The sequence below is a fragment of the Puma concolor genome, chromosome E2 (genome assembly GCF_028749965.1).
Source record: "Puma concolor isolate L17-30 chromosome E2, mPumCon1.1.hap2, whole genome shotgun sequence".
In the NCBI taxonomy this organism is placed as follows: Eukaryota; Metazoa; Chordata; class Mammalia; order Carnivora; family Felidae; genus Puma; species Puma concolor.
In genome coordinates, this window is record NC_141681.1 from 25,532,928 (window position 1) to 25,553,865 (window position 20,938).

The 20,938-nt window shown below is 37.7% G+C and overlaps 1 long non-coding RNA gene across 1 annotated transcript in view; it reads right to left on the reverse strand.

The window, feature by feature from the left end:
- Positions 1–626: 626 nt before the first annotated feature.
- Positions 627–20,938, reverse strand: part of LOC147573431 (uncharacterized) — a 108,545-nt gene continuing 88,233 nt past the window's right edge. Inside the window, exons 3-4 of the long non-coding RNA XR_015244453.1 lie at positions 11,199–11,337; positions 627–1,305 (exon numbers count right to left, since the gene is read on the reverse strand). This is a non-coding gene — a long non-coding RNA (uncharacterized LOC147573431). The remainder of the gene's footprint in view (positions 1,306–11,198; positions 11,338–20,938) is intronic.

The window sequence follows — 20,938 nt, forward strand, 5'->3', positions numbered from 1 at the left end:
GGCACTTTGTATCAATGATCATTACATGAGGTAAATACACTTGAAAGAATTGACTCAGAGCTATTTGACAAATTACTCAAGACCACAGTGTTAATTCATGAGAACTAAGGGTTAACACCTAGGTAAGTTTCACTAAATCCATGGTTTTCCATGATACGCTGTGCCTCCAAGAAACAGATCTGGTCTGAGGCTCCAGGGTGGCTCCGTTGGTTAAGCGGCTGATTTCAGCTCAGGTCATGATCTCACAGCTCTAAGGTTTGGGAGTTAAGAGCCCCATGTTGGGCTCTGTGCTGACAGCTCAGAGCATGGGGCCTGCTTCAGATTCCGTCTTCCTCTCTCCCTGCCCCTCCCCTGCTCGGACTCTCTCTCTCTCTCTCTCTGTCCCAAAAATAAACATAAAAAAAAAAAAAAAAAAAAAAAAAAAGACCTGGTCTGATTTGCCATTGGTTCACCATTTCACTTTTTTCTCTTAAGAAGGTCTAAGTGCTTACATCACAGGGATTAAACACTAACTATAGATGCACATAAGAGAGCACTCCCAAACAGATCTCCAATATCCACTCAACAAATGTACCAAATAGGATACCTGTAAGTCTGGAGAAAAAAAAAAATCAGTGTAAAAGAGCAAGAGGACACTGTCAATTCAAATGCTGTCCCGGAGGGAGAGAGTAAAGGACAAGTTTGCCTGGCCAAGAGTTAAAACTCCATTGGGATAGAAGCATCTCATTAAAGGTCCCTGACACGGCTGCACATTCAGCTCACATCACAAACCTCTTCAAGCCAAGTTCTGAGAACCTGGCTTCTGTCTAACTTGATTATATTGCTGTTAGGGCAAATGTGAAAGTCACTTCTCTAGGTACTTAAATAGTCATTTATTTTGTCCTTTTCATTTGCACATAGGCTTTCGTGAGCCCTTCTACTGAAATCAGTACTCCTGGGCGTGATCTACATTGTATTAAATTAAAGCTGGAATCCTGAGCCTTCAAGATGGAAGGCGTGAGACTTACCTACGGTTAAAGAAAACACCCATATAATTTTGTTCTTTACCCTTCCATAGGTGAAAAGTCTATCAGGTACTCCTCTTATTCAGATGGATCCAAAAAACCTTCTGATCTGATAAGTCTGCGGCAATGTTATTGGAGCAATAGAGCCCATATTTATCATCATGTTATTTAGCAGATTGCAGCTGGATACTTGTCATCCCCTTATCTCAATCTCATGCTTTGTGTAATTTTAGTTTAGTGTGGTTTAGTTTTGATTCGAAGTCAGCTTGTCCACAACAGCCTAGCTGCAGTCTGATGTCCCCTAAGAAGTGGGGTGGGGAAGGAGAAAGTAGAGAAATAGCATTTCAAATACGGTCTCATAATTAAAGATGGTTTTTTCTTCTTAAAAAGAAAATACAGTTTGGGAGCCACTGAATTACTACATTGATCTATTTTAGATATCAAGGAAATACATTACATTGCATAATATATCATATCATACCTATGGTTTTATATTAGATTGTATTTTGGTCCAGATGATTTTTCAGGCACAGGGCCACACTCTTCTCTCCACTCTCTGCTAGTTTTAAACAGAGTTATAATTCACATTATAACATTATATTTTAGGTATACAACATCATGATACAATATTTGTATCCATGGTAAAATGATCACCATAATAAGTCTAGTTAATAACATCTACCACTTTATACAGTTACAAAAATATTTTCTTTCTTGTGATGAAAACTTTCATGATCTACAATCTTAGCAACTTTCAAACACTATGAACTATACTCAGCAAGCTGTATATTAATCCCCATGACTTATTTATTTTCTAATCCTCTCTTTTTAGGTAAGAATTCTCTTATAAAATATAAGGCATTATATACCCAGTTTTGATACGTATACAAACTTATTTTGGGGGGTAGTACTTAATACAATGTCAGGGGCACCTGGGTGGCTCAGCGAGTTAAGTGACTTCAGCCCAGGTCATGATCTTGCGGTCAGTGGGTTCGAGGCCTGCGTCCAGCTCCATGCTGATAGAGCTTGTAGCCTACTTCAGATTCTGTGTCTCCCTCTCTCTGTGCCCCTCCCCTGCTTGCGCTCTGTCTCTCTCTCAAGAATAAATAGACATTAAAAAGTTTTAATACAATGTCAGAACCTGCTAAAGTCTATTAAAATATATGCTTTCATTGTTATTGGTATAAAACAGTGTTGGTATGATATTGTGACTAATATTTTGCATTAAATATGTTTTTATTATGAAATTATTATTGTACACAAAATCAGTGCCCCTCCCAGGTGCAAGCCATGTAGGAGATGGCATTTGACACAACCCATGAATGATGTGAACAATTTCAATTAGTGCTGCTTTCAGAACAACTGAAAACTGGCTGGTATTGCAGTTGCTATTAAGGGCCTGGCTGCTCCGCGAATTTTTTTAAATGTTAATGTAGCAACAAAATTGCCACTTAACTACAGTATGTAAATATGAATGCATAGCATCAATATCACCACAATGCTGCTGGACTTATTTTTCCAGGAATAGACACACTGTCAGTTTTAGATTAATTTTAATAGGAATTAATGGCTCCTTAAATAAATTGTTGATGACAAGCAACACTTTCGGAATCAAGTATTCTCAGATCGGTGTCTGTAACTTGGAGCGACATCTGTATATATTTATACCAATAGCTCATTAACTGACTCATATTTTATTTAAAGAGTCAGCTTTGTGGCATATTGAGGATTTTTTTAAAAAATATATTGAATACTACTACAGGCAAGACACTATACTAGGTACTTGACATCCTTTCAGTCAAATTCCTTAGTATCCGCGTGCAACAGAAACTACTGTCCTTGTTTGTATTAAAGAAAATGAAGGAGAGCAAAGGCTCACGTGTCACTGCAGGACACAGTCGAGGTGGTCAGCAATGGGAAACCTATTTCAGAAGTAATTATTATTTGTTGTTTCTCTGTTATATGCCAAGGGCTTCATAAGGGGCCTATCATTCAATGTCCCTAACCCTGCACACAGAGATATGCTTTTCATTAAAAGGTATTCACCTCTGACTCCTTTTTTATACATAGAAGAATCATCAGACAATTATCATCGTGTGATATTATGTTGCATTATGATAACCTGGCAATGTGGCGAGGGTGTGTGTGGGGGGGCGGGGAAGAATGCCACCCTGTTTTTACAGAGATATCTTTTGAGTTATTAACATTCATGATTTTTATAGCTGATCACAACTCAACATTTGAAAACTTTGTATGCTTGGAGTGGTATATCATAAACAGACATTTCAGAAGGTCCCTCTAGGCACACAAGAATGCTTCTAGTGAAGTGAATGCAACTGTATTTGCATGTACCCTAAATATCTCTAATTTAACTGACAGAAAAATTGTCAAGGCAGATGTAAAGTCAACCATGCACTGGTTGGTGATGATGGCCTCTGTCAGAAATATGCTCCTAATTCACAGACTCCATCCCTGAGAATTTATTTTTAATTTTTGTTGTGTTGTTTTACAAAATTTCAAATTCTAGGCCCTGGGCTAAGAAAATAAATGTGTCCTGTTTATGCTTAGGCAGCCAATTCCAACATCCTTCATGGGTGGCATGGATAGTGCCTCAACCAGAGTCCCAGGCATAGCAGTCAGGCATCACACTGAACTTGAATTACAGTTCCAGTGGTAAAAGTTCAGAGCTTCATCCACTTAGCAATCGACTTTGTTCTATTCATTCCACTTTATTAAGCATGGTGAAAGTTTTATATCCCTGATGTCTTGTTTCCTTTCCTCTCTACCAACCAGACCATCGACCATATACAGACTGACTTACACACATATGTATACACATCAGCATGCAAACCTCCTCCATTTAAGCTAAAGATGTTCATGCATGCGAGGCTTTTTTTTTTTTATTTAAATCTCTAGTGCTATCACAGCCAGAGAATATTCTTAGTCTCTCTATAATGAAAGAATGAGTCCACTACTTTGGGAAAAGAGGGATTTTTAGACCTTTGGGTTGAGCCTCAAACTAATATTTTGTTAGTATCGTGTGGCAGGAGACTGACATGTACACTGTACAAATTATCTTATGGAATATTCAAAAATTACTTTTGAAAGTTGTATTAAAATTCTTCTTTACAAAGAGGAGACTTTTCTTTTCTTTTCTTTTTTTTTTTTTTTTGTAGAAGCCAAGAAAGTTAAATAATCACTACATCTTGAGTAATGGTGGACCTGGAATCTGAATATACTTCGAGGTTACTCCAAAAACACACCTTTTGATTTAATGCAGCACTTTGGGAAGATGATAAACATAAAATAAATTGAAGTGTAAAAAAAAATGAAAAGAAGAAGATTGTTCTTTAATTCCCCAGAGCTCAAATACTCTTATTCAGAGTAGGTGGCAATACATCCAGTAGTTCAGACTCTAGAAGGAGAAACTGATGATTATTTAGAGACACAAGGCCCCATCATTATCTTTGTAGTCACGTTATTCTTACACTTTATATACTTTGTGTGCGTGTTGTGAAGTCAATTTCACACACAGAGATAATGAATTCTCTAACAGATAATGATTTCAAATGTTCTGGATGTTCATTGCTCCTCGAGATCAGTTCTCTCCCTGATCTGCTCATCCTTCAGGCCTGGCATATGTGGATTGTACCGACGAGGCCTCCTTGCCCTCTGGAGTCCCACTGGACACATCCAATGGGAGGACCTGGCTGGTGATGAGAAGGTGGAAAGAGATGGAGATCATGGTATTTATAGTCTTGGCTCCCTCCCTGCTGGATCTAGGTTTAGAAGTCTGTATTTGACCCGTTTTGGGTGGTCCCTCTGCTATAGTTACGGCAATTCCCATGTTACAATAATTTCTCCTTAGACCACAGGACAAGGAATGGCAATGCCTTCTGTTATTTCTAAATCCAGAAGATCTTCTGTACTTTGTTCATTTCCTAAAATCTTAGTGACACTTTTGTAAAAGTCCTGTCATTCAATTCTCTTTATTGCTTTTGAATATGTTATCTTCCCCCGCCTCCTCCCCCGCCCCCACCCCGGGATCCTGATACAATTATTAGAGAAGACCTTAGATGAAGTTGAAGAGAAAATGCTGAGATTCTTACATTCCTACTAAAACCCTATAACAAAAAATATAGATGAGGTGATCACCACTGAAGGAATGCTTCTTGAAAATTATTCTATACAGTACTTTCCCTCTAATCATAAATATATTTGCAAATACAATATACATGCATGTTGCTCTCAAAAGCATGGGTTTTTTTTTTTTTAATTTTTTTTAACGTTTATTTATTTTTGAGACAGAGAGAGACAGAGCATGAGCGGGGGAGGGTCAGAGAGAGGGAGACACAGAATCTGAAACAGGCTCCAGGCTCTGAGCTGTCAGCACAGAGCCCGACGTGGGGCTTGAACTCACGGACCGCGAGATCATGACCTGAGCCGAAGTCGGCGGCTTAACCGACTGAGCCACCCAGGCGCCCCAAAAGCATGGGTTTTTTTGAAAGTTTAATTACTCTATATAGAAATTTGGGTCACCTGGGTGGCTCAGTTGGTTAAATGTCCGACTTCAGCTCAGGTCATGATCTCACAGTTCATGAGTTCGAGCCCTGCGCTGGGCTCTGTGCTGACAGCTCTGAGCCAGGAACCTGCTTTGGATTCTGTGTCTCCATCTCTCTCTGCCCCTGCCACTCACCCTCTGTCTCTCTCTCCTTCAAAAATAAACAAACATTAAAAAAATTTTTTTAACCTATATAGAAATTTCCCTCAAATAAATATTTGTAATCCTAATAAATAAACAATTTCACATTTGTCCTAATAGGTACACAACATGGTATTGTGTTAAAAATAGAGTCCATCTGGGGCGTCTGGGTGGCTCATTTGGTTGAGCGTCTGACTTCAGCTCAGGTCATGATCTCACAGTTTGTGGGTTCGAGCCCCGCGTCGGGCTCTGTGCTGACAGCTCAGAGCCTGGGGTCTGCTTCTGTGTCTCCCTTAGTCTCTGCCCCTGCTCTGCTCATTCTCTGTCTCTCTCAAAAATAAACATTAAGAAAATTTAATAAACGATTTAAAAAAATAGAGTCCAGCAAATAAAAATAATATTAGAAAGGTTGCAAATATTACTTGCATCTCTTAGGGAATATTAAAGGAGATCCCATTTACATCCCAAAGCAGCACTTCTTCATATACTTGAAAAAAAATTTTTTTTCATGTTTATTTATTTTTGAGACAGAGAGAGAAAGGGGGGAGCAGGGAGGGGGAGAGAGAGAGGAAGACACAGAGTCTGAAACAGGCTCCAGGCTCTGAGCTGTCAGCACAGAGCCCGACATGGGGCTACAACTCACGAGCCTTTGAGACATGAGATCATGACCTGAGCCGAAGCTGGCCACTTAACTGACTGAGCCACTCAGGCACCCCTTCATATAATTTTTTTACACTCAAATTCTCTCTCTATCCGGCACTGCTCAAGCCACTCACTTGCTTAGACAGTTATTCAACATATAAAATTTTCCTTGAATTTCCATCTATGGAGACCTGATCTTTTTCTATCCCTATTTCTTCCTGCTTCTCTATTATCATCTCTCCCTCTCTTTCACATAATTCATCCATGTCATAAATTCCAAATTATATCACTCAAAATCATACCCACTGATAGAACTCATTCAAATGGGTAGAGGAAGGAGAAAGATGACTGGAAAAAGGTGTTTTTTCTTTTTGTTTGTTTTTTAAGTTCCTTTTCTAGCAGAAAGTGTGCTATTATGTCAGGAGAGAGTGTATGTTGAACAAAAATTTCTATGTGATTTCTGGGTTTTTTTAAATGTTTATTTATTTTTGAGAGAGAAAGTGTATGCAAGCAGTGGAGGGGCAGAGAGAGAAGGAGACTGGGGATCCGAAGTGGGCTCTGTGCTAACAGCAGAAAGCAGAATGCTGTGTGCAAATTCACAAACTGTGAGATTATGACCTGGGTCAAAGTCAGAGGCTTAACCATCTGAACCACCCAGGTGCCCCATAGGTTCAAGGTATCCACAGAGACAGTGAAGATCCATCATGGAACTGCTACAGACTGAGAAAATATTAGGTCTCAAGTTTAAAACCAACAAGAAAAGTAAAAAATAAATAAATAAATAAATAAATAAATAAATAAATAAAACAAAAACAAAAGTGAAAAGCAGAGAAGAAAAATCTGTATTTGAAAAACTAAGATATAGCTATGGATGACATTCTGATAAATGTGTCCAATAAACAGTCATATATATTCTATATATCTGCATATTATGTATGCATATATAAGTTTTACATTGACCTGTTATTTATTTATTTATTTATTTATTTATTTAAACTCCGTGTGTGTGTGTGTGTGTGTGTGTGTGTGTGTGTGTGTGTGTTTTAAGTAATCTCTTTGCCCAACGTGGAGCTTGAACTCACAACCCCAAGATCAAGTGTTGCATACTCCACCAACTGAGCCAACCAGGTGCCCTGCACTGACCTGTTATTTTAAATGCTTCAAAATGAGATTTTTAATTGTTTTAAAACATTCTGCTATAAGGCCTATTATAATTTATTTGCCAATTTCCCTCCTGTATGTAGACATGTATGTTATTTCAATTTTTAAATACTATATCTGTTACTAAAATCAAACATTTATTCATATATATGATCAGTTCTCTGATAGATTACTAGACAAAGATATAGTGGTTCAAATATTAGAATATTTTAAGTCTTATGATTTGCATTGCCAAAGGGATTTATTTCTAGAGAGATGGAATCAATTCACATTTCTACCAGCAACATGTTAGTGAGGCTGTTTCTCCATAAAATCTTCAGTCATTTATCAGGTGTTAGTTAAACAAGGAAGAAATGGCATATTGTTGTTTTCATTTGCATCAGTATAAAGTTTATTATCTATTTCACAAGCTTATTGACTATTTAGAAATTCTTCCATTAATATCCTTTGTTTATTCCACTACTGGAAAAATTTTTATTAAACTTTATGATGCTTCAAATCAGGGCATTATTTCTTTGACATAATTTTTACATTTTTACATTTCTGTGGTTTCCTGTCAATACGAGGTTTTTTTTAGCATTTAGCTTTCTACCCAAATATGTTTCCTAATAATTTCATCATAACTATTATAAATTACTATTATTGTCCCCAAATGTGTGTGTTTATCTGTATTTGTTTTCACAGATGTCATCTTTTTCACATATAAACTTTTTATTAATTAAACACTGTTGATACATAATATGAAAGAGCAATATAACTTGATGTCTAACTCACCCCTAAGTTGTAGAAATTTTTTAATATCCTTTACTGGGTTATCTATCAATATTCCCACTGATTGTGATAGATCCTACCCTGTTTGTCTGTTTTTTAATATATGTTTCTGTATCTTCCAAATAGGCTGAAGTTCTATTTGTTTTGTTCTATTGATCAGTTAGGTTACATGCATTATGTCTCAATTTTCTAAATCATTTCCACTTTATAGTATGTTTTTACAGCTGATAGGAAAACAATCTTTAGTCTTTTTGTTCACAAATCCTCAATATTTCTGTTAAAAAGACTATTTTTTGTAATACTTTTATTAATTTCCAAAGGTTTCCAAAGACTGAGATTTTCAAGTTTCTACAAATTAATACATACATATACATTATATATTATATATATGTATATATAATTATATTTATACATATGTAAATATATGTTGTGTGTATGTGTATACTAATGATGCTGGGTATTCCCCTACAGATAGATTCAAGTTTTTCTACTTCTTCATGTATTCTGTTCAATCTCTTGTAAAGTCTGAAACAATTTAAAAAAATTTTTTTTTTTCAACGTTTATTTATTTTTGGGACAGAGAGAGACAGAGCATGAACGGGGGAGGGGCAGAGAGAGAGGGAGACACAGAATCAGAAACAGGCTCCAGGCTCCGAGCCATCAGCCCAGAGCCCGACGCGGGGCTCCAACTCACGGACCGCGAGATCGTGACCTGGCTGAAGTCGGATGCTTAACCGACTGCGCCACCCAGGTGCCCCAAGTCTGAAACAATTTTAACACATATTCTGCTATTCAGTTTTTGTTCAGGATTATTCTTAGATAATTCACGTGATTGATATTCTGGATATTTTTCATTGCATTGTATACTAATTAGGTAGAAAAATAGAAATTTTTTTTTTAATTGAACTTATCCCTGATTAATTTACCAAACAAAAATCTATTTGAAAATAATTAAATATTCCTTTGAAGAATGTCACCTGTAATTATTTTTTGAGTATTATCACCCATATTTTCTAGCATAAAACATAATTCCTGTACAAAAACAGAATTCAGAATGATTAAATACACAACAGACAAATGACTGAGTGCATGAATGAATTCTACATTTTGTTAAAATGGTCAGAATTTCCAAAATACTATTAAAGATAGTATCCTAACCCTTACTGCTTTAGTTTTCCATTTTATTTTATTTTTTTTTTCAAAGTTTCTTTATTTTGAGACAGAGAGAGAAAGAAACAGCAATAGAGGGGCAGAGCGAGGAACAAGAATCCCAAGCAGGCTGTGCACTGTCAGTGCAAGGCCCGACATGTGGCTCGATCTCACAAACAGTGAGATGGTGACCTGAACCAAAATCAAGAGTGGTATGCTTAACCTACTGAGCCACCCAAGTGCCCCAAAGTAACGTCTCTTTGGTGATAGAGTACCTTCAAATACTGCATTCAGTTTCTGGAGTTTGCAAACCTCCTGAAACACGTTAATATATAACATGCATATATGCTTTACCCTGTTAACAAAAAAAAAGAGGTTTTAAAAAGAAATAAATTTAGCAAAGGAAACCTATTTTCCCCCAATCATTAAAATTCCAGGATATATTTTATTACCCTAAGTATTATTTTGGCTATTGGTTTAAGATTAACCTTATTTATCCTTTTATAAATGAAATCTAAGGGAAAAATTACTATTTTGTGAGAAAGGAAAATTGACTTTATAGATCACATCATATTATTCCATCAATTACTTTTTTTATTTACCAATGAACTATTGATTTTCTCTACTATATTAATAAATTAATATTAAGATAATGCTATATTCCTGCATTCATCTCCCTTAATTATGTAGGGTCAATACTTTAACAGTATAATTGTAATACATGTTCTGGTGTTTGATTTGGTACTTTTACAACTCTATAATTAAAATTGTTCTAAGAGTTTTTGTTGGTTTTATTTTCATACTAGTCATGTTAAAGTCATAAATTATAGACAAGTAGATACAATCACTTGTAACTTTATATAACATGGTGATTATAACTTCATTGTTTGAAACTCACAAATGTTTCAAGCCTTCAGCTTGGTTCACAGTGTTTCTTAGATAGTCTATTAAAATTTCCTTTTTAATTTTCATATCTTTTGTTCCATTTTTTGCATTAATCTCTGGTGTCCCCCTGAGTATTGTCCTACTTGAATATTATTTCCTTCTAACCATTCATTTGGATTGTCTGTAATGTCAAAAGTCTAATCTAGGGTCTTAATGTATCAGAGGTGAAGTCAGAGGATCATTTGAGCTCCCTCTACAGGAACAACAGCACAGTCACCCTTCAACAGCACTGTGATATACTGCTTATTTACTTAAAGGGGGAAAAAAGTCACTGATTTCCAAGTACTTCATATTGCTTATTATTAATGCACTATACTTTGGTAGCTTTTTTTCCCCCCTGAAAACCATTCCTTTAAATGCTTGTATCCTATTTCTCTGGAACTCGTGATGCAGCCCTCAGGTATCTGACCCAGTATGGAATATATTACAAGATTGAAGAAAAATGTTTTCCCTTTTCTTCGGGATTATTTAACCAGGAGGAGGGTGGAACTCTAGAGGTGACAGTAGCCATCTTTTCTGGCATAAGGAGAAAGATGATCTGCAGGATGAAGTCAGTAAGAGAGAAACAATGATAAGAAATAGATGGAGACAGAGTCGCCTGGTGGCTCAGTTAGTTAAGCCTCTGACTCTTGATTTCAGTTCAGGTCATGACCTCACGGTTCATGAGAGCCCACATGAGGCTCTGTGCTGACAATGGAGAGCCTGCTTGGGATTCTCTCTCTCCCTCTCATTCTACCCCTCCCCTGCTCTTGCTCTCCCTCTGTCAAAAATACATAAAAAAACTTAAAAAAACAGATGGAGACAAAAATCTTTGAGATACTCACTTCAGTTCCTGGGGCTCCAGTTTCTTCAGCTCATGCTTGGATTCTGTGTTATTTTTTTTTTCTTTCCAGTTTCTTCTCAGGTACAGAAGTCCATGCATTTTCTTATGGCTTAAACTTAGATAAGCTGGATAGTAGCTACCTGAAATCAAAGAGTCCTAACTTTTGTCAGACATCTTTTAAATGCCCTGTTAATAGATTTTGATACAAATTATACAAATTCATAGTGACCTCACTGATTTCTTCTTTGTGTAATTAACCTCTCCCTAATTTTTGAATATTGAGATCATCCTTCATCTTCAAGTTTATCATCTTATTCATTCTCCAAGGTTACTTAGAGATTTGTAAGAGTATCATCATCTAGATGTAAAAAAAAAAAAAAACAAAAAAAAAACAAAAAAAAAAAACGTTTTCCCACCCAAAGCAGAGTGATGATATTGAAATTTGGTGAAGAGCACTTAAATAAGTTAATAATAAACAGACCGGCAAGGAAACTTTCTCAAACACCTATAAGGCAATACCTGCTATACTTCCTCCTGGCTCGTCTTCTCCCTCACTCCTGCCATACCCATTTCTATGATCCTTTCGACCTGCCCCAAAATTCTGCGATTTGCAATTTTACTGCACATTTTTACTTAAATAAAATGTTTGGCAAGTGTTTATTTTTTCAATCTGTATTTAAATTCCAGTTAGTTAACATACAGTGTAGTATTAGTTTCAGGTGTAACATACAGTGATTCAACACCCAATGCTTCTCACGACAAGTGCACTCCTTAATCCCCATCTCCTATTTTAGCCATCCCCTCCCCGCTCCTCTGGTAACCATGAGTTTGTTCTCTATATTTAAGTCTGTTTTTTTGTTTGCCTCTGTCTTTCTCTCTCTTTCTCTTTCTTTCTCTCTCGTACTCTCTCTCATTTCTCTGCTTAGCTTGTATTTTTTAAAGGTGTTTTTTTTTTCAAAGTAATCTCCATACCCAATGTGGGACTTGAACTCACCACCCTGAGATCAAGAGTCACTTGTTCTTCTGACTGAGCCAGCCAGGTGTCCCTGTTCATCTGTTTCATTTCTTAAATTCCACATATGAATGAAATTATATGGTATTTGTCCTTCTCTGACTGGCATATTTTATTTAGCATAATATTCTCCAGTGGCTCCATCCATGCCTTTTCAAACGGCAAGACTTCATTCTTTTTCATGGCTGAGTAAATATTCCATCCTATATGTATATATATCCCACATCTTTCTTTATCCATTCATCACTTGATAGACACCTGGGCTGTTTCCATAATTTGGCAAATACTTAATTTAACTGAAACCACTGACCAGTGCATGTAACAGGAAAGCAATAAGGTTTCTGACTTACATTATTACAATAAATTTATTTCATCCTTCTCATGAATAATAAAATATTATAATTTGCTCTTAACATTATGTCTAATGAAAAAGAAAGACAGGAAGGAAGGAAGGAAGGAAGGAAGGAAGGAAGGAAGGAAGGAACAAAGGAAGGGGGAAGGAAGGAGGGGGAAGGAAGGAGGGAGGGGAGGATGAAGGAAGGAAGGAAAGAGGGAAGGAAGGAAGGAGGGAGGGAAGGAAGGAAGGAGGGAGGGAATGAAGGAATGAAGGAAGGAAGGAGGGAAGGAGGGAAGGAAGGAGGGAAGGAAGGAAGGAAGTAGGGAAGGAAGGAAAGCCACACTGTAGACTTTCCACCTCAACTTGGCAGCTGTTTCAGCCTTAATTGCAGCGGGTTAGGGAAACCTTGAAGCACATGGTGTCTTACAAATGAGCGTTCTTTAGTCAAGGTGGCATGTAGGTAGTGTGCTTGCCTGCAGGACTAACAATTATACTTGCCTGATCTGCATAACCTATATTTCCTTTTATTTTTTTTTTAATTTTTTTTCAACGTTTTTATTTATTTTTGGGACAGAGAGAGACAGAGCATGAACGGGGGAGGGGCAGAGAGAGAGGGAGACACAGAATCGGAAACAGGCTCCAGGCTCCGAGCCATCAGCCCAGAGCCTGACGCGGGGCTCAAACTCACGGACTGTGAGATGGTGACATGGCTGAAGCCGGACGCTTAACCGACTGCGCCACTCAGGCGCCCCTATACTTCCTTTTAGAGAAGCTAGGGAGAGACTACTCATCTGTCAGGTCTTAATTTTAAGGTCATCTTTTCTAGAAGTTCTCAATGCTGCCACCGACTAAGTTAAAAATGTAACTTATATAAGCTGCATGGCATATTATGAATATTCTTACCTATAATTATGTATTCAATAACCTTCTTCCATATTAGACTATAACCTCAGTGAGGTCAGGGACCATGTCTGATCTATCTAGGTATTCCTATATATAAAATGTGTATTTTATTTCTTTATAAAGAAATACCATGGCTAGATTTTTTGATAGGGGTACATAGAGATCTATAAGCACAAAAGTAAAAGCTCATTTTTTAATACAAATAAATGAAAATGAAATGAATATTTGCACCATGTGGACTCTATTCTGAAAAAATAAAACATAACTTTTTTCACATTTACATGACATCAAATCAATTCCAAGAAAATATTTGGGTCTATAAATGGAGCATATACAATATTAATTCTCTCCTAATTAATTTTACACAAATACTCTGTAATGGGAACATTAGGGAATGAGTTGTCTCTTGTTATTTTCACTGCAAATGTTAAAAGTGAATCTACAATGCAAATATTCTTTCAGAACTCTGAACTATGTCCAAATGTTTTCTTTGAGGGTGGGGTAGAGTGGATATGCAGACAGAGTGTAAATACCAACCAGTGAAAACCTCTTTCTTGGCACTTGCTTATGGAGGCTCAACTGCATGGACATTAAGAAAGGAGCAGGGAGTTAGAAGTCAATTCACAGCAGGAAGATTGCTACTTATGTTTTTCAATTCATTCGTGTGTGAAAGAATATCATATCATAAAATGAACCATTAGAAAGCCAGAGAATGGAGCATATGGGAAATAAACTCCTGAACCAGGCCAAGATACAGGTGTGTGCGTGTGTGTGTGTGTGTGTGTGTGTGTGTGCGTACAATGTGTGGAATCTAGAAATCCATTTGTTCTCTGCTCTATATATGCCACCTATGTTTAGAACCACAAACGTTCTGAAGAAGATATTGCCTGTGTTGCAGGGATGATGTCATTCTAGACAGCCTATTTCAGGATCTCAAAGTAAAGAACTCATCTCTAACCTCGCATTTAGGCAAACATATCTGAGCAGTAAAATCTAACAAATATATATTTGTCTATGTTTTCCCATTATTACTCTCTGGGTATTTCAAAATGGAAGTCAAAGTCACCTTACAAAGGCAATTCAGTGAACTGTCAATTTTGGTAAACAATTTATTAAATCAGTGTCATAGTAACTGGGGAATACTCCAAGACTCTATCCTCATACTGACCCATGTACTTACCTCATAGGGCTTTGAAAGTTGTAACCTTGTTTAAGGCAATTATCCTAGACCTTCTAGCTCTGCCTACTTCCTGGGACTCTGTTCCTAATTATTCTATGTCTGGATTTATTGCTGGTCTCTTATTCTTCTCCCAGCTTACCCCCAAAACATTGCGTTATACCTAGCTTCCATTTTTTTTCATCTTCAGTGCATGCTTTTTTACATTGTTTGAACCATACACCATCACTTTCTAACTGTGTGAACTGTTAAAACCAAACACAAATGGAGATCAGGCTTGAAAATTCCCCCAAACAGACAAAACCAGGTTAGGCATAAAGCAAAGCTTAATTTAGCTTATTTTGTAAGAAAAATGAGGCTGACTTGACCTGGGTCACTTCTTGCTTATGCCTCAGCAAATCATAGGTGAAAATTAAATCCTTCCCCCAAATCCATATGAGGTAACCATTAACCAATTCTCTTTCATTTAAGACAATTCTAACATTGTAACCAATCACTGTAAAGAGTAAACATTGCCTGCACCCTATGTTAGTTACTTTGGAACAATATACATCTGACCCTCATTCACATTGTGGTTTGAGTGTTCCTGGTTTGCAAACCATCTTTTGGGTGTGTGCACAATAAAATTCTTCAAAGGACTACTCAAATGATTCACTGGTTTTCTGTTTTTTATTTACTTCTGACAGAACTTACAAATATCAATTAAGCCTTCCCAACCTCAATTTTTTTCCAATTTGTAAAGTTAGTATTGTGCAAATTACTCTACCATAAAATGCAAAATAAACACCAAGGAAATCTGAGATGGTGAATGGTAAGTTTGAATAAATTGCTCTCCTTCTCTACTGGCTTAATGGGGTGCTGTAACAACAGTACCTTAACAAATGCCCATTTCCTATTGGTTAATGACCACCCACCACCCCAGATTCTACCATGTCCTATATAGGGTGTGGTGAGGATGGAGGCAGGGTAAGCAAGATCACACATGTGATGCAGACTCACATGTTCTATTAAACATTGTATAGAAAATTCTGTTAAAAATTAACTACAGAGTGAATCTGAAAAATGTGGAAAGGAAGGAAATGATAAATATGAAACTGAAGTAGCTTTTTAAAAAATGGAGACAATCAACTAAATGTAAAATTGATCCTCTATTTTTTTAAATGTTTATTTTGAGAGAGAGAGAGAGAGAGAGAGAGCGAGCTGGGGAGGGGCAGAGAGAGAGGGAGACAAAGGATCTGAAGCAGGCTCTGCACTGCCAACACAGAGCCTGACGTGGGGTTTGAACCCACGAACTGTGAGATCACGACCTAAGTAGAAGTCAGATGCTTCACCTACTGAGTCACACAGGCACTCCTGAAAAATATTTTAAAAATCTGAATAGATCCATAGTCAATAAAGAAAAATAACAAAAAATAATAATACTCTCTTTAAAATAAACAAACAAATAAATATCACTAAACCCAAATTGTTTGACAGACCATAAATCCTAGCAAGACAATCTAAAATCTCTACTACTCTATTTTGTCCAGATTACTGTTTCAGCTACAACTGAAAACCCAGATATAGAAATGCAGGCATTAGTCATTGTGAATTATTTTAGGGGTAATGATTTGCATACACAAAAAAAGTGTTCAACTTAATGTGTTTACATTAAATGGTTGACACTGTCTCTTGTCATAAGATGCAGGCTTATTCATCCCCAAACAAAAAAAAAAAAAAAAAAATTCTTCTATTCTAGAAGAAAGTCGAGTGAAGCATTATCTCAAGTGTTGTAGTAAGTACTTGCATTAACATAAATACTTTAAGAGAAAAGAAAGCAAGGGTATGGCATTATCCCCAAGAGAAGAAAATGTGTGTTACTATAAAAATATATACAAACTAATGTAGGAAAATACAGGCAGACTGTGGGAGACCCTAAACAGAGAAGGATTTAAGAGGGAATTTCAGAGAGGAGGTTTTGGTTTTTTTTGCTTTTTGTTTTGTTTTGTTTTGTTGTTTTTGTTTTTGTTTTTTAGTTTTAAAAGATAAGCAGGAATTTACAAGTTAGGAAAAGGAAATGCTTTGGAAAAAACCATTGTAGAGAAATGGAACATACTGAAGAAACATGAAAAAGCATGGTGTTTGAGGTGTGGGTTAGACACACTTCCCAGAAATGACTGATGCTTCCTTAATGATCACAACCCTATTGCTATGTATTTGATTATGCCCTGCCCTGCAAATTCGTATGCCAAGGCCTGAACCCCAAAGGTGACCACATTTGGAGATAGGATTTTTAAGATATAACCAAGATAAACAAGAGCATATGGGTGGGGCCCTAATCTGGTAGGATGAGTGCTTTCTAAGAAGAAAAGAGAACAGAACTCCCTCTGTCTCCACAATGAGGCCACCATTGTAGCTGCTGTCTACAAACTAAGGGAGACAGCTTCAGATTGGCACTGACATTGCCAGCACCTTGATTTTGGACTTCTCAGCCTCCAGTACCATGAAAAATAAATATCTGTAATTTAAAGCGCCGGATATCTGGTATTTTGTTATGGCCGTGGAAGACAACTAACACACTTGTCAAAACTGTACTAGGTGGGGTGCCTGACTTTTGATTTTGGCTCAGGTCATGATCTCACAGCTTATGAGTTCGAGCTCTGCATCGGGCTCTGCACGGATGGCTTGGGATTCTGTCTACCCCCACCCCCAGCCCCACCCCACCCTTCTCCTGCTTGCTAACTCTCTCTCAAAATAAATAAAAGTAAACATTAAAACAATGTACTAAATGAAGAGATTTAGGAGAAATAATTCAAATGACCCTAAGTGTGGGTGGGTCAGAAAGAGTCATCAAGGTGAAGGAGCTGGAAGATGTGATTGGGTCCACAGAATATTAAATGTGGAGGAGTTCTTAGGGACCCCATTTTCAGCTGCTTCATTTTACGGTAAAGAAAATGAAGATACAGCTTTGCCCACGGTTACTTCTAAGGCTACTGACAAAGCTGTGGGAAGCACTTTGATTTTCTCTGTATGTGTAGGGACCCCTTCCTCTGGAGAGGATATAGCAGTGTAGTATCACTTATGCTGACAATAATTCTATTTTCCTCTATACCCATGTGAAGTTCTGTCCTTTTTCACTCTTCCTGATACAGCCTGATGCCTTCACTGAAGCAGGTGATTAATTACCAAGAACTATCAAACTCGGCAGAGATATCCCCTAGGCAAAGGCTGCCTTTCTGCCTGAAATGCCAATCTTGGTGAAGGTCTGAGACACCCCATGTTTTCTGACATTCTCAGCTGTGTGGACCCTCTGCCTGGGGCTGATTCAGTGGGAAGAGGGTTGACTTTAACAAACAAGATGCTGCTTCCCCACCAGCCAGCCTGCTGTTGCTGTTGTTTGCAATCCTCCAAAGGCAAGCTCCTCCATATGCTCACCTACCACTGTCTCAAGTACCAAATGCATGAACAAGTGAATGGGAGGCACAGGAACCAGCGGAACTGAAAAACAGGGCTGGCATTAAGCCTAGCTGGGCAACAGGGAAAGGCAAGTACTATATCATGAAAGGATGGAAACCCTGGACCCACATGCTACCGACATGAGGACTGAGTTTCTGTTTCCATTATGCCCTAAGCAATGTCAAAAGCAGTCAGAAAACACAGCTTTGCAATCAAATCTGAATATCATTTTGTGAATATCAAACTCATGAAGGTTTAAAATTAATAATAATGATACTATCCAATGATGACAAGTATATAATAAGGTGTGTTTCATCCACATATTTATGAACACCTCCAGCTTTGCCCCTAGAGAGTGCATCATTTGGAAACACTTTTGAAGGGCCTTAAAAATGCCTACATCCCTTGTTCAGTCATCCAAAAAATAACATTAGGGATCTGGACATATAGGAACAAACCTAGAGGAAATAGATCTATTTATAATATGACAGTTGGGAAAATGTGCTGCTCTTATGTCCTGTTACAGACATGAAGACTCTGGCTGTTATCCCTCTGTATTCTCCACCAAGTTTACACCAAGGCTAAGCTACATATGGGCTATTCTAAGCCAGTAATAGAACACGGTGTGGTTACTAAGGAATTATCTGATAAGGTGAACTCTTTCAATGATGGATTTTAGCTTGAGGACTCTCCAATGACCTGCCTGAAACTTTTTAAAAACTGTGCTGCAGTCTGAGATTTTTCCTGCCACAATGACTATCCTGTCTCTCCTTTACAGGAGTCTGATCTGCATTTTATTCTGAAGATTCTACCCACCTTCTCCAACTGCCTCCCCCAATAAATCTGTTGCATGTCTAATCCTGTCCTGTTGTCCACTTCTCAGGAACCCAAACTAGTACATATAAGAATACTTAAGAGCCAGTTTAAGATGGTGAAGTAGGAAGATCCCGAACTCACCTCCTTCCATAGACACCCTGAATCTACAGCTACCTGTGGGACAATTTCCTCTTAAAAAATCCTAAAAATGAACAGAACAACTCCTTCCTATGCAGGAAATGAGAAAAACAAAACAAAACGCTGAAGCAGGTAGGAAAGGCCGAGACACATTCTCTGCAAACACTCCCTACCCTGCAAGGCGACCCACAATCGTGAGGGAACTCAAAACGTGGAGTTTCTCCCTCAGAAGCAAAGGGTTCATATCCCAAGATTGGACACCCCAACTTTTAAGCTTTCACATGAGAGATGAGTCCCCAAAATATGTAGTTCTGAAAACCAACAGGGCTTTCATCCACCAGACCCACAGGGCTGTGCCAAACTGAGAAATGACTCTCAAAGGGCTTTTGCAGATTCACCTGCTGCAGGGGCCAGAGCAGAAGCAACCTTTGAAAAGGACCCAGACTTTACGTGAAAGAGGCTCAACGCTAATTTTAAAGCATCAGACTGAGAGGCAGGGGCCTGCTGGGATATTCTGCAGGGACAGAGGCTGGGAGACGCTCTCCCTCAGCCTTGCTAGGGCAGCAGGGGCCATCTTATCCCCCACCCACGCAGTGGGCTCTGTCTCTTTGCTCCAGCCCCTGGAGGCTATCTTCATGCTTTTTCTCAGCCTTGCTAAAGCTGGAGGGAATCATCTTCTTTTCTTTTCCTATTTTTTATTTTTTTAATCTTTTTTTAATTTATTATTACTTTTTTGTTTACTTTTTTTTTTTTAAGCAGGTGCCATCTTTGCACTGTCCCTCTGCCTTGCTCCTGATCATGAGTATCTCCCAGAGAGGAGTTTCTACACACATCGGGTGACCTGTTTTTTGTCGCTGCAGCTCACAATGCACCCCTTGATGCCTGACTGTGGAGGCTAGGTGGGGTTTGAGTTCCTGGGTCCCACAGGACTATAAGTCAGAGAAACCGTTCTCTGCAGACTACCACCACCAGGGCACCACGAACTAAGGCACACCCCCAGTCACTCGGAGGAAGAGGCCTATTTGTTGTCCAGGAGCTCTGGTCTGAGGTAGTTTGGCACACTTCAAGGGGCCTGCAGAGCTCCATACAGGGAACAGGGGTAGCAGACACAATTTTTATGCTCCTCTCTGTCTCACTCTGGCTCACGGATAATGTGTACATCAGACATTTTACTGCAAAAGTGGTAACACCTGTAATAGAAATTAAATAATCATAGCAGTATTTCTCAAAATGAGTTGTATGAAATATATATTCACTGCCTATTATTTGACCTAAAACAAGTGGAAATATTTATAACACCTAAAAAGTTGAGGAAATGTGATAAACATCATGGAACAAATAAGTTTTTTTTCTCTGTCAGAGGTTGTTGAGAGTCCTAAAATAATGTGCATCTTGAATCAATAAAAAGGGGATTTGATATACATTAATAATGGAATATTTTCTTAAAATAGTCAGTCGCTAATTCAGTCAAAACATGTATTAATTATTTGATATGGGTCAAGGCATTTCGTAGGATTAGTATTACATAAAACATACATTACAAAACAAGGTTAAAGTAATATTTCATAAAAACCAACATGATTTTTATGTCTTATAAGTATGTTATACTTATGGTAATAAAATTTATTTTTTTCATGTGTAGATATGTACTCATACGTCCAATTAACAGCCCTATCCTTATTCTCAGAGCATTTTTCCTCTCCCCACAATCCAGCCAAGATCCTTCATTATAGTAAGAGATCAGTAAATATTGCCTTCCATTGGGTGACCCAATTTTAATTCCTTGTATGTCTGATTTGTCAGTGTAAAATTGACATTGGAAAATAGTAAAATGATCCAGGAGACACAGCATTCTTAAGGAATGTGTTACTTGTTCCTACTCTTCCTGTAGTTTCTTATGTACCTGATGATTGGGAAAAGCAG